Genomic DNA, 14,181 nt, shown 5'->3' on the forward strand with positions numbered 1-14,181 from the left:
TATTTGTGTTACCTCCCTGGAAAAAGCAGAGACATTCTCTTCAAGGATGAATGAAAGATGAGTACAAAGAGTTAATTTGAAACCAATCAAGCCCTGTGTTCGTCTATGGCTTCAGAAATCCTTCTATTTTAATGATGAATTTATTTTCAAAGCAGTGCCGATCCTTTTGAGGGGAATTCCACCTCTCACAGCTGCGCGATGTGCCCTGCAGTGTTGAGCTTTCTCGCCCACCTGCTCTTTGTAAAACAGCGTGGACTTCCCAGAGCTGAGAGTGTGCCAAGCGGGCTGAGCCCGCCAAAGAGCCATCCTCAGCCTGCAGCCAGCCACCTAAGTGTCAGCGAATTCACCACAAACCCCTGCAAAACAGGCAAAGCAACTTGCTGGAGCCACACAACCACATGGCAAAGCCACAGACGCCCTCTCACCCTGCAAAGGACCCTCTTGAATTTTCTCTGGTTGATCTGTTAACCTAACTTGGCTTCCCCTGCTGCCCTGTTCAAAAGTAATTGCATTGAAAATATTCTTTGCAAAAATTTTTAAAAACATCACACCTGAAAAACCCTAAACAAAATTCCCATTTTGTATTCCAAGTACAACTCTCGAAGAGACTGGAGGATTCTATCTTCTTTAACTGGGACAGAATTGACATGTTTGTTTTGAAATAGCACCTGGCCATGACTTTAAAAGCTCCACTTAATAGCTTTGGGTTCCCTGTTTTTCTTCTTTATTCAAATATATCTAATTGTAATGTTCTGAAATTTAAATGTGGTTGCTATACATTTGGTTATCAACAAAGAATTTCTGGATTAATGCAGAAGCACATTTAATAGGCAGAACGCCGTCCCTTTGTGGCTTTGAGGGCATCCATAGTTCTCTTAACTAGGAGGATTATGAGAGCTGACCCTTAGCAGTGAAATATGCCCTGTCCTCCTCTGCAAAAAGATTTGTCCTTGTAGCTCATTGAGTCATCTGAGGCCCATTATTACCCACTCCCAATGTTGTAGCAAACACGATAAAACATGGTACCAAGTACCTCTTTTATAATTATGATTCATTGGAAGAATGCACAATTTGCTCTAAGCTAACTTTACTGAATTGTACATGGCATAACCTTTATTCTTTTCTTTCAACTTCAATATCTAATTTTTCACATCTTTACAGTTCTCCCAAAGTTGGCCAAGAATCTCAAAATAAGGTGATGAACAATCTGTGTGCATCATGGCAGAAATAGTCATTGTGATAGTGACAGTAGTGGTAATAGTAATAGGCTAAAGGCGGGGGACTGAATTTTATTGAGCTTTGTTGAATAAGGTTTGTTATTATCACCCTAGGGCATCAAACTTCAAGTGCTTTCTTCTCTGTCAGTCCTTGCTAAGACTGTGACTGAGACAAAGATCACTGTTTATGCTACAGCATTATATAATTTAGAAATCTAGAAAACGCAGCTCACGAGTGTTACTCAGACAGCAATTTAAAGGTTCTCAGGGAAACAGCATGCTTCAGTGAAGTATATAATTTGTTCCTATTGAATAGAAGGTATGAAGGTAGAGCTTGCATACCCCCAGGTACTCATGAGGAACAGAATTTTCAGGATGCCTGTTAGCTCTCATCACTTCCATTCTTAATGTCACAGAAGACCCACTAGTGACCATAGTGTCACACGTGCAGGCTGCCAGGTGACCCTGCAGACACAACTTGTTACAAAGAAAATTTCCAGACCTCTGGGGAAATGGCCACACGGCAGTGTGTTCTCCTTGTTGCTGTGTACCAGCTTGGTTAGGACTTGGGTTTAACACACAAAGCAATCATTTAGATCAACAGTTTAATGTGATTTACCTGAATATTTAAATATATTATTTCCACTAGGGGCGCTTATTGTCTCCAACGGAAAATCTAAAGCAGAATCAAATAGGAAGCTTGTTAAATCCTCATAGTGAACCTACTGGTTGTGCTACCTCTAATTCTGGGTCTCAGACACAAAATCTACTTGCTGGGCATGTAAGTGAACAAGCCAGCTAACTCCTAGACTGCATAGTAGGAAATCAGTCTAGAAATATGAGAACACCAATTTGGAGTTTTGCCCCACCTCATATTATAAGAATCTCAAAGTTGCGCTATGAATGTTTTAAAGCTCTGCGTATGAGTGTTTGGCTAGACCAGCTTGTTCACAGCGATACCTTCACAGCCTTGCATAGCATATGGAAAACAGTAGGTTAAAGCAGAATTGAGTTGCTTCCCCGAATGCATTTCTCCCCCATTGAGTAGAGGCTGTGTAGTTTGTATGGGATTGTCTATCTCTTCTCCAACCCCAGGGGTGGACCCTAAATAGCCTAGACCAATCAGTGTAATCCCAGTTCCCTATGGGATTACACACAATGTAAGTGATGTGTGTAATCATTGTAAGCCACAATGATCAGTCTAAAGAAGGCACATGACCCAAGTTGGTCCAATAGGAGTGACACCCAGACCTTTGCTGATTAGGAGAGAAATTGTTTCTCACTCTAGAGCGGAGTGCAGGTATGTACACAGCCTGCCTTGAAGTAAAGAGCCATTTTTCTACTAGGAGAAACACTAGCCTGAGGATAAAGGCAGTACCCAGAGGAGAGACAGGGCTGAGAGAAGTTTAAAGAAACAGAGCCCTGATTCTGTCATTCTGAAGCTTGAAATAACCCTGAATTTTTCCAGTTACGTAATCCAACAAATTATGTTTATTGCTTAAGCCACCTTGAACTTCAGTTATTTGCAATCGAAAGCTTCCAAATTAACAAAGAATCACTCAATAAATATTTGTTGAATGATTGCACAGTTACATATATTATCATTTAGTCCACATAAAAATGTAACATTATTAATTACCATTCTGTTACTAAACTTTCTATTATCAGCAAGCTCTAGATACATGCTCAGGACTATACTTCAATTAAAAAAATATACATGTATATATCAGCAAGCTCTAGAAATGATCTGAAAATTGTAAAGTATTGTATTTTCCATCAATGGTAATAGACCATTGCCTGGAGAGTTAATGGACAGAAGAAGATGCTATCAATTCCTGAAAGATTATTGTATATTTCCATAGAAATAAAACACATCACATGTACTCACTACACAAATATGAAGTGAAGCACAGGGTTTTAAATTAAGGTAAAGTCTTATAAACAAGTCCCCTAATGTTCACCACGAGGAAGACAAGAACATCTCAAAACAGTGATGAGTTTGTTCTAGGCCATCCATCTTCTCACTCGGTCTTCCAATGGCAAAGGGCCACAGCCACCAGGCAGCTCTAAGCCCTCTCAAGACCATATCTATGTGAAGCTAATTGGTCCTCCCATCGATCCTGGAGTGTGAGCTCTAAGAGGGCAGGAACCTGACTTACTCTCCACTGTGTCCCCACACCTAGTATGTGACACATGGGATGTGTCTGCATGTGATCAGTTCATGACACACAGTAGGTTCTCAATCATTATTTGTTGAGTAAATGAATCACGGTTTATGACTTGGGTCTCACTTGCCCTCAGCTTATCCTGAGCTTCATATAAGAAGGAGGAGGAAGTGAAAGACATTATTTAGTTAATTTGGGTTTCCCCCCAAGCTGCGCTTTGATCATTTTGACATTTATCAGGTTCCTGCATCCATCTAAACACTCTTCAAGATACCCTCACACACCCTCCAGGCATTTTTCTCAACAGAAAATACAGAGTTTGCCTTTCGGGAGAGAAACTGGTGAGTCTTTAACTTAAAGAAGAGGATGTGAGTGACCCATTTTTGCTGATTGTGAGATCTCAGGAAAGTCACTTTACCTCTCTGGGTTTCATTTTCTTCATCCCTAAGAGAAGAGAGCTGAACTATTATGAGTAGCTTTTTGAGCTGTGTTTTAGAGAGCCCAAGGTATTTTGTAGAGCCAGAAGAGAGAGGGGTGAGGCCAGAGCCCAGAGTCCTCCACTCCCACATAAGCTAAGAGGGTTCTGAGGCTGACTGCCTGGGTTCTAGTCACAGCCCTCCTATTTCCCAGCTACATGATCTCGGCCAAGTTACCTTACTTTTATGTGCCTCAGTTTCCCCATCCATAAATAGAGATGATAATAATATTTCTTTATAGGGTGTTATGAGGATTAAATTAATGAATATATAAAATGCACTACATGAAAAATGTATACATTTTAAAGATTATTATCTGTTCTATATATTGGGGTTCCCATAATGTATAGACTTCAAGGGTTTAAAGGTCTTCTGCTGCTGCTGAAAAAAAAAAAACTTATTTAAAAAAAACACTTGGGGTCTTTAATTAGGATGTATAGGGACTACTAATTACAAAGGATCCGGTAGACTGACATTAACCTCTGCAGCCACTGCCCCACCGTTGTCATTAACAGCACACCTCCCGCCGCCAACCAGACTCTCCCCAGTGTGTTTAACTCAGCACAATGGGCCGCCGCCACTCGGGCGAGCTTGCTTTTTCTTCCGAGATTATTCTGCAGTTCCATTCAAATGGCCTCTGCGTCGCTGGGCGGCTGCCGCCCGGTGCCAGACAGAGAAGGGCTCCGTGGCTAATCGCCCGCGTTCCTGTGAAGACTGAAGGAAAAGATAAATTTCCTTAACAGTCAACATGTCAAGGGAAGGCATTTTTCTGAACAGAAAATGGTGAATATCTGAAAAGACTGAAACCTCAGGCAGTTTAAAATTTGCAAGGAAGGGGGAGCGCCTGGCAGTTGAACTGCTTTAAAATCCCTTTTCCGAAGATGAATTTAAATGATGAATTTAAATAAAACTTGAATGATTATGGTAATTAGCCACACTAATAGCCCTGCTCAGAAACTCCTTTATCTGTCCTTTCACTTCCAGAATGTTGTGGACTTCAAGGCATTCCTTCTTTCCCTTACCTGGGGAAGAGGGTTTCAGCCCCTGGACATCGTGCTGGGGGACTGAGACTTCTGGACTCACCCAGTCTCGTCACTCCCTGACCTGGGTACTGATTTCATCCTTCAGTACCCCCGTTCTCCTCATTTGCCCCCCAAACACTGAGCTCATATCTCCTTTGCCATTGAGCTTACATATAAATTTTTTCAATATTTGTTTTCCCTCTTTCTCCTTCCCTTCTTTGGTTTCTCCCTCCCTTCTCTCTCTCTCTCCTGGAGCTCTCTCAGTATAAAGGAAAAAAGAACTCTTGCCTATTCCTTAGGACTGAGGTTGGACAGGAGCGTCTCTGTCCCAGAAATATGCTAAGATTAATCCAATTTGCAAGGGCATGGAGGAGCTGTAAATATTTATGGGCAACAGAGAAGAAATTGACCCAAGCACACAAAGTAAAGGAACCGGGCAGAGGAACGGCCAAACCCCAGTGACCCTAGATGTCGCTCCCTGGGCGCCAGGTGCAATTAGCCTTCAGTGCCTCCCTCCTGGGGTGGGAAGTGGCGGGAGGGTGGGAAGTCTACCCCAGCCATCATACCTTTCCTCTACCCCTGGCCCATATCTAACTTCCAGCCTGATGGAGGTTTTAGGGACCAATTTAGTAGTCAGAAACTTCCTACACCTCCAGTCTGCCTATTCCTGGCGTGGATGACTGACGTACACTTCTGGGAGACGGGAAATACATGTTCACTCTCTGCTTCCCCCACCTCCATTCTCTAAATCTGTTGGAAAATATCAAGGGATCCATAGCTTTTTCCACACTTGCACCCAAGCACATGTGAGTTGTTTCAAGGCCTAGGGTTTAAGAGTGGAAACGTCAAATCCACAGGAGAGTTTCTCGAATATTCTCCTTACAATGTAGACAGAATAATTTAGAAAGAAATACACTGGTAACTAGATGATTTATTACTAGAAATTTATTATTACAGAGGAAAACTTTCACCGAGTGGTCACCACCCTTTCTTGCATTCTGCCAGGAATGGAGAACTCATTATGACTGAAGGCAACTCAATCATGTTGGCCCAGGTTTTTTCATTAGAAACATGTTTTGAACAAATGAGTATCTTCTTCACAATTGCATGTATCTGTCGATCGTTCTCTCAGGGTTTTACACAAGTCACCACAGATCGCTGCTTTTTAGCTGGTTTTGCTTTTTCATTTGTTCATGTCTGCCCTGGACTCTAACTCCTCTTCTTTTGTAATTTTTCTCCGTTTTGTGAGTTTTCGAGGGAGGTGGGGACCTACTTCCCATCACAGAAGCCGAAGAGAACTGGGCATTCCCTCTACTCATCTGCACACAGCCAGCGCACAGTCATGTAGCCAACCGGAAGCGCTGAGTGGGATTTTTCATATAAGAGAGGTGGGGAGAGGCAGGAACAGTCCAAGACTATCTGTGGAAGAGAGAAGGGCCACTGTGGCAGCAGCGGCCACAGTGAGGAGTGGAGGTGGTGCCAGCGCGACACCCTGGCTAGATGGTTCTTGTGGTGTAACCACGGCTCTGCCCTCTGCTGCCAGCCTCACCTGGCTCTTGAGTGTTTCCCCCACCAGACTCACCAGTCTTCTGATGATGGTACAAGTCAATAACCTTCCAACAAATTCCTTTTTTGATGAAGTTAGCCAGAGTCAGTTTCTGTTGTTAGCAGCTATGAGCCCTGACTGATACATTCTCTTCTAAACCTCTGTACCTCCTCCAACACTTTTCCAGATGGTTCAGTTTCCTGTCACCTCACCATCATCGCTCACCTGCCAATGTGCACCCTGATGAAGCAGGATCAGCAGGGCTATATACTCTCTAGATCTAGCTAGGATACTTCTGGTAATACTAATGTTCTCTAGGATTTGTAGCCACATCACTCTGTTGACATATAATGAGTCAAAGAAAATTCCCACTTCTTTTTCTACATATTATAATTAAGCCATACCTCCCTCATTCCATAGTGTGTGTGTGTGTGTGTGAATTCAGAAGTTCTAGTTCACTCATAGGCTCAGAAATTCTGTCATGGGGGGACCCCAAATTCTCTAATAATTAGGTTCCTGCCTTTTTTCTCTAATGAATGCGTCCAACATCACACTCCACATCCCCAGGGGTGAGTTTTTGGCCTGCCCCCTTCCCTACCTCCAACCCCTCCTCAGAGGACTGGACGGCCTGCTGCAAAGTTCATGCTCCAATGCTGAGTCTCCAAATGACACACTGACCGTCCCTCGTGAGAACCACCTGATGGCACAGCCACCACTGCGTCACTTGCTCAGTCTCTGCTTCAAATGCAGGAGCTGCACGGCAGGCCCAGGTGGCTTTCAGCGCTATGCACACTCTTGCCCTCTCAGGCTGACTTGCTAGTTCCTCTTGCCCTTCAGGTTTCTGTCTCCAATGACTCAACCCCATATTCCAGTGCCTTTTTGTAATTGCTCTTGGACATGGGGAAGCAGAGGATAACGAGGCGGCAATTACACATGCTGAGTGCTTATTCTAGCTCCCCCCATGGGGCGAGACTCCTTCCACGCTGTATCTAATTTATCTTACTCCCCAGCTCTCTTCAACAGATAAGATGGTCCCAGTCTTCCAGATCAGGCGTCTGCGTCTCAGAAAGGATAAACATCTCTCAAGTGGCGAGTCGAGAATTCAAACCCAGACATCCCCAAACTCTCCTGGCCCAGTTCTGACACCCCTAACAGAACTGGTGTGTGAACAACAGCTTGGAGCATGGAGCCCATGAAGCAGGACGCAGTCCCTCTCTGAACCCATTTCGCCATGTCAACAGAGTGTCAGTCTTAGGGTGACACACAGTCTTCATGCCACTTCTCCCAAGAAATAGTTTTACTGCTTCCACAACCCCTCCTATGAAGAATGGCGTCACCACACTTGGGCAATTCTTCATCCTGGGTGTTCCTCTTCCTCTAAGGACTTCTTAACTCGGAAGGTTATTCCACCAAGACCATGATATGCTTTGTGCCAGAGTGTCCCAGGTGCTGCCCAGAGCTTTGTGAGAGGACACGGGATCCCTCTGAGGACCGAAAACGCTAAAACAGGAACCGGTCTAACCCTCCTCTTGGCCTCACACTAGCTTAAGCTGGAAGGAACGGGGAGACCCGGGACCTGCTTGGCCAAGCCCCGGGACCCTTCTCAGACTTCTCTCCAAGAGGCCAAAGCCATTCTTAGGCACACGTGGTCTGAAAACTGAATTTCGGTCAGTCGCTTGAATCACTTCTGCAACCAAACCTTTTCTATAAAGTGCTTACAAATAGAAAAATTGGGCAGTCTGAATTTTGTTTTATTGATTCTGCCAAATAGGAAGGGAAGAATAAAGGTCTGGGTAATCCACAAACTAGAAAATTGGTGTCTGATGAGAGCTGATGGTATCTTCTGGGAGGCAGCGCAGTGCCAACAGCACTGGCCCGGTTTTGTTTTGAAACCTCCCATCCTGGAACCACAATTGCTACTGCTTTGGTGGCAGAAGGAAGATGTTTATCCTTCCCAAAGACCGCGGGCTTTCCAGCCCTTTATGTAATCTCCCAGGCCACCAAGGGGCCAGCCACATGGTGTCTGCAGATGCAGAGAGAGGCCGACAGTCCTCATACCAGGAATTCCTCCACTGTCTTTCCAGCCTGAATAACAGGTCGTGTCCCTTCCTTCCAGCAGCAGAGAACCTGAGGCCCCATCGCTGACCACCAACTTCCCACCCAGGCCTGACAGCAGTTTGTAACTCAGCTTACGCAGGCTCTCCTCCTGTCCCGTCTGCATTTTTGTTTGTAAGATGAGCAATTTGCTGTTGGTCGCTTGGCTCCTTTGCGAAGTCGGCTGCCGGGGCGGCTTACCCAGGGGGACAGCTGGTCAGCGAAAGCACAAGTCGATCCCCCAGCACTTGGCCGGCGCCTTGGTCCTCGCTTGGATCCTGCAAGTAGTTTTGTCACACAAACCCAGAAGCCAAGCACCAGTTCTCCCTGTGTGGTATTTGCAGCGACAGAGAAATCTACCCAAAAGGAAGAGTTTGGATGAGATGGTTGGGAGGTCTGGGCAAATGCGGTGCCCTTCTGGTCAGCCACTTTCTTTTGAAAGACTGTCTGCTTCTTTGGGTGAGATGAGCCCTGGGCGTGGGGAAAAGAGGTGGCAAAAATTTGTCCTGGCTCACACTCCAGGGGTGACACCAACTCACTTGTCAGGTGATAAAGACGTGGTGAGGAAATCAAAAACCACAGCTGATGCTGCTTGCCTCAACGGCTGCGACATTATCTCACCGCTCATTTAGAACATATGTTCGACAGCAGTGTGAGGATTCAGGGTCTCAACTGTGCTCTGAACACAGAGGGGAAGAGGTGAGAAGCACTGTGTGGGAGAGGCTCATGTGACAGATCCTCCAGAAATTCTGAGACCCGCCTTCCCTTTTTTCTTCCTCCCGATGCCGTCACCACCATCTCCACCATAAGCGAACTATTTTGTCATCAAGAAGCATAATAAACATATGTGGCCGTTCCAGCTACCTGTGTTCCACGTTTGCAAAGGGGAGGTAATGCCACCTTCCTCTCCTCCATGACCCCTCCCCCCTAGCCTCTCCGTCAAGGGGAAAAGGTGCAGACTCACACTCTTATCAAGCAGTCAAACGATTTCATGGGAAGACCACACTTTGTTCTATTCTGGCTTCCCTCACAAGGGGTGGGGTGGGGGCGGCACATCTTCAAACGCTCGCTGGCTTAAATGGTGACAGCTGCATGCAACGGGCTTGCTTACAGCCCGCCTGGTGCAATGAGAGATAACTGCAGGGTAGAACTTCAAAGACAGACCCACTGCAGCCATTCCAACAGCCTGGGGCTGCCACCTCCAGTTGGTGACTCCCTGCATGCAACAAGTGAGCAAAGGGAAACGAAGAAATTAGACCCTTCCCATACGCATTGTGAGTTATGAGGCAAAGCAGCAAGAATGAGTCAGGAGAGGCGTTTAGGGGCTTCTGCAAAGTTCTAAGCACATTCCTCCTAGACAGAGACTTTTGTCTTAGGTAGATAGGAGAATCAACTCAACATAGCATGTTAGACTGATGCAAACTCTTATTTTTTAACAGATTGTGCATCACATTTTAAAAGATGGAAATGAGCTGAAGTTTTTATTTGGTACGTGTGTGCATTTCTCTGAGGCCACCTGAATTACCCATCTTTGTAGAAATCACTTATTAGAAGTTGGCTCTATGTTAAAATGTCTGGTGGCCTTTGATCTTCAACTGAGGAGCCGTTATGGGAGAAACGGTCACACAGAAGATTCAAGAGATGACTTGAAATCCTTGGTTTCTTGCAATGGGTAGCACAGATGGCTGCTTAAGGAACCACATTAAAGAGCCACCGTGAAAGGTAGTTATTTCCTGTCTTCTCCATCTGGCAGGTCCTAACGTAATGCACCCAAGGAGCAGACACACTGTGACACTGTGGAGACATATGTGGCTACTGATGCTTTTTGTAAAGATATTCATTTTTTAAATTGCCTCCCGCTGCCCCACCATCCAAATCAGTCTCCATTCCTCATTTCAGCATGTCAAAATCCTAACTGAACATGGGAGAGTTTATATAACCTCCCAAAGCCTTGGTCTTCTCATCTGTGAAATGGGGATGAAAATATCTGATAATAAAAATAATAAGTTTGTTTTGCTTCAGTTAGGTTGAATTGGTTTTGCAACTTAAAAGGAACCTAATTAATCAATTATGATGTATTCATATGATGGAATATACAGAATTCAAATGATGGAATTCAGCATAACCAATAATGTCTTAAGACATGGGGAAAATATCACACTGTGGTTGTTAAGTGACAAGAGCAAAAGTTTTGAAGAATAAATGAGAAAATCTGCATAAAATGATTAGTATAGTGTATCACGTGGTCTGCCCTTACAACATTTAAGTCATTATCATTTTTACTTTTTCTTTGTGCCCAGATCAAGTACCATCTCCCTTATGAAGCTTTATCTGGTTGTTCCAGCCAGAGATGCTTTCCCCTCACAGCTCCATATTGTCACCCTGCCCTTGGCACTTATCACTGTATCCCTAAGATTACACTAATTTTATGTCAAGTTTTATACTCCATTATAATAAATGTTTCTTCTTCTTGCTTTGCTTCAGTTAGGTTGAGCTGGCCCTGCAACTTGAAAGGGAGCCTAACTAATAAATTTATGGTATATTCATATGAGGGAACATAATATAACCAAAAATGTCTTAAGACATGGAGAAAAATGTTATATTGTAACTCTTAAGTGAAAAAAGTGGCATGGAAAACTTAATATGGCATGTTTGCAAGTAATAAAACAGAACCCCCCCCAATTGTACACACACACACACACACACACACACACACGTACAGAAAAGTCACTGATAGGAAATATACCAAATAATAACAGGGCATATTGTTTTGGCACAAGTTTGAAGCTGATTTTTTATTGCTTCTCTTCATATTTTTTGAATTTTTCCCATTTCTATTAATCAGGAAAATCAAAAGGAATATGCTTTTTTTTTTGAAGGGCAAATTGTAAAATATGAATATGGGGTTAAAAAAAATCAAAGGGTTGGGGAGAACGGCATGAGTTTCCAATTTCATCTGTTCCTCCAACAAACATTTTGAGAACAAACTATTAAAAGGATGAGGCGCTGATAAATACTATAGGAGAAAACAGGTTGAAGACAGGTCCTGACCTCAAGAGACTTACTATTTAGTTGGGGTGATGAGACATACAAATGGGAGTAATAATATATGGAGCCAGCAGAGGAAAACACAGATGAGTGGTTTTGGCAGCAAGGACAGCCTGGAGGAGTTGGGATGTGTCCACTGTGCTGGGCAGTGACCTCGCAGGGCTCTCCAAAGGCAAGACAGGCTCCATCGCCCTGTAGACTCGTACTGATTAAAGGGGTTGGGGATGGAATGATTAAAATAAACCCACATAATCTAACATTTTTACTTAAATCATTAATTTCAAACGTTTTCCCCACCGACTTTTTTTCCCAGAGTTGCTAGCAAGTAGCGAAATAGCTTGAGTGTGAATTCCATCAACTTTTGGTTGACTTACAGTGAAATGCAAGCAGCCAAAGGAAACAGAGAAGCAGACCTATACATCCTCAACCAGATTTTCCTCCTCACAGACCACTGAGTTAAGCAATTTGATTTTTTAAATGCTAAAATAGTTTCAATTCTGGATAAATTTTGCATAAATCACTTTTTCTGTGCTGTATCTGAATAGGAAGTTTATGTGATTTTCTCAAAGCCAACAAAAGTAATTGAAATCTCTGTTTTGTGCTAGCCAAAAACTTCTACAGTTTCTGCAAAGCATCTCAGTGGAATTAAGTGTCAAGATACCCAAACTTACCTCATATATAAAGGTGAAAAAAACACAACAATGTTACTTTGATGGAAATTTTTATCCATGCTCAAAGTTTCTAGAATCTCTGTTCTACTAAGTAATGGAAAAGTTGATAATCTCAAACCCAGGCAAATCTAAATAGTTGGTTAACCCTTTATAACATATGCAGGAAGGGTGGTAAGAAAGAGCAATGGTATCCTAATGACCCTTTGTAAAGCAGTCAGAGGTGGTCACACAGAAGCAGAACACATTAGGCAGGTTGGTTAGAAACCTTACCTAACACAATCTACTACAGCAACTTAACCAAAGGTGACATTTGGGCCACAAATTCACTTTCAAGAAAGACAGAGGCTGCTTTGGTCAAGACCAGAACTTTCTGACACTTCCCACTAACTCTCAAGACAGAGATGTTGGCTTTCAGAAGGCTCTCCACATCAAAAAGTCTACTAAGGAAATACGTATTTCTGGGCTCAAGAGAAAACCCGACACCAATGCTGAAATGAAGACAGTGCCACCATTAGCAAGTTTTTTTTTTGTTTGTTTGTTTGTTTTTGTTTTTTTTACCAGGTTCTTAGATGCAATATTTGAAGGTGGGGACTCGACTATTCTCATTTTCAGGTACAATCAGGGGTCAACAATGACATCTCATTGCTGACATCCCAGCGCACAGTGTCAAATGGCCTCCAAACAGACTCAGTCAATGGAGGCCAATGCTGGTAGCAGCTGAATCCCAGCTCACAGTTCAGACCTAGTCCAGCCCTCCCCCCTTCTCTGGGGATTCCTCCAAACTTCTGTTCCAAAGACAAGGCCAGAGGCTGCCTAGCACTCAGCCAGAAGCTTGGGCAGATGCTGGAGCTGCTCAGCCCAAGAAAGCATAGATTTATGCGGCTTAATCTTATCACTTCCTTGATTTACAGAAATGAAACTAGTGCCTCCAAGGCAGTTTTCCGAAAACATTTTTTCAAGTCATTAAAAATATGCATAATATTATCAGTTACCATTTATAGTTTCTGTATTTCTAGTAACTGGCATTGTTGTTACTTCAGGCAAGCCAGAAAAGCAGCATGCCAGGAACTGACATGGTGTGTTATGTCACCAAAACAAAAGAGCACACGCTAAGTGTCAATTTGGCCTCTTTGTGGGTTTCCCCCTTCCTTCTGCAAGTTGTAGCTTTTGCCTTCTTTTCCACTCTCAGTGTAGGTTGAGGTGTTGAGCAATACAAGAAGCTGGACCCTCTTTCAAAGACATCTGCCTTTGGAAGCTAGCAAGTTTATCAGATGGCCACAACTTCAGCAGATACCAGAACTCCAACCATTTCTTTTGTCTTACATCCAGTAATCTACTGATGTTTTTAAATAATTGATATTCCTGGGAATCTTGCTTATGTGGCATATTCCTCACATGGGAGGAAAAGACGTGATCTTTTCTTGCCACAGAAGCCCTGGGTGGTCAGGGCTGCCTGAAGAAGGGGGAGACAGACTTGCTCAAGTAGCAATGAACAAACAGAAATTGATGTTAGGAGGAAACGTGAAGGAGGAGGGAGGATGGTGATAAAACTCCGAAAGACGAGGTGGCAGAAAGCCTCTCCCTTTAGTTCTCGCTCCTACCAGTCTCTTCCTCTTGACAACTGTTTCTTTTACTGATTGATTTAATGCTATTACAGACAAAATGGGAAAAGGCATTCTCTGCTGGGGCCATTTTCAGTGGTTTTCATTTCCCCCAAACCTAATATATGTTACTGCTTTTGTAAAAGAGGAGCTAGTGTTATTCTTGGGTTTGCATAGATATGTGTGGGTGATTTGTTTATACTGATTTCTGCTCTGGGTAGATGTTGCCTGAATATAAACGAATGTGTGCATGTATCAGACACACACAACTACCCATGGTGGTAAAGACTGCTAGACATTGACCCCAAACCTCTTTCCTTTCCTTTCTGAAGGAAAACCAC

The sequence above is a fragment of the Camelus bactrianus genome, chromosome 2 (assembly GCF_048773025.1).
Source record: "Camelus bactrianus isolate YW-2024 breed Bactrian camel chromosome 2, ASM4877302v1, whole genome shotgun sequence".
Lineage (NCBI taxonomy): Eukaryota > Metazoa > Chordata > Mammalia > Artiodactyla > Camelidae > Camelus > Camelus bactrianus.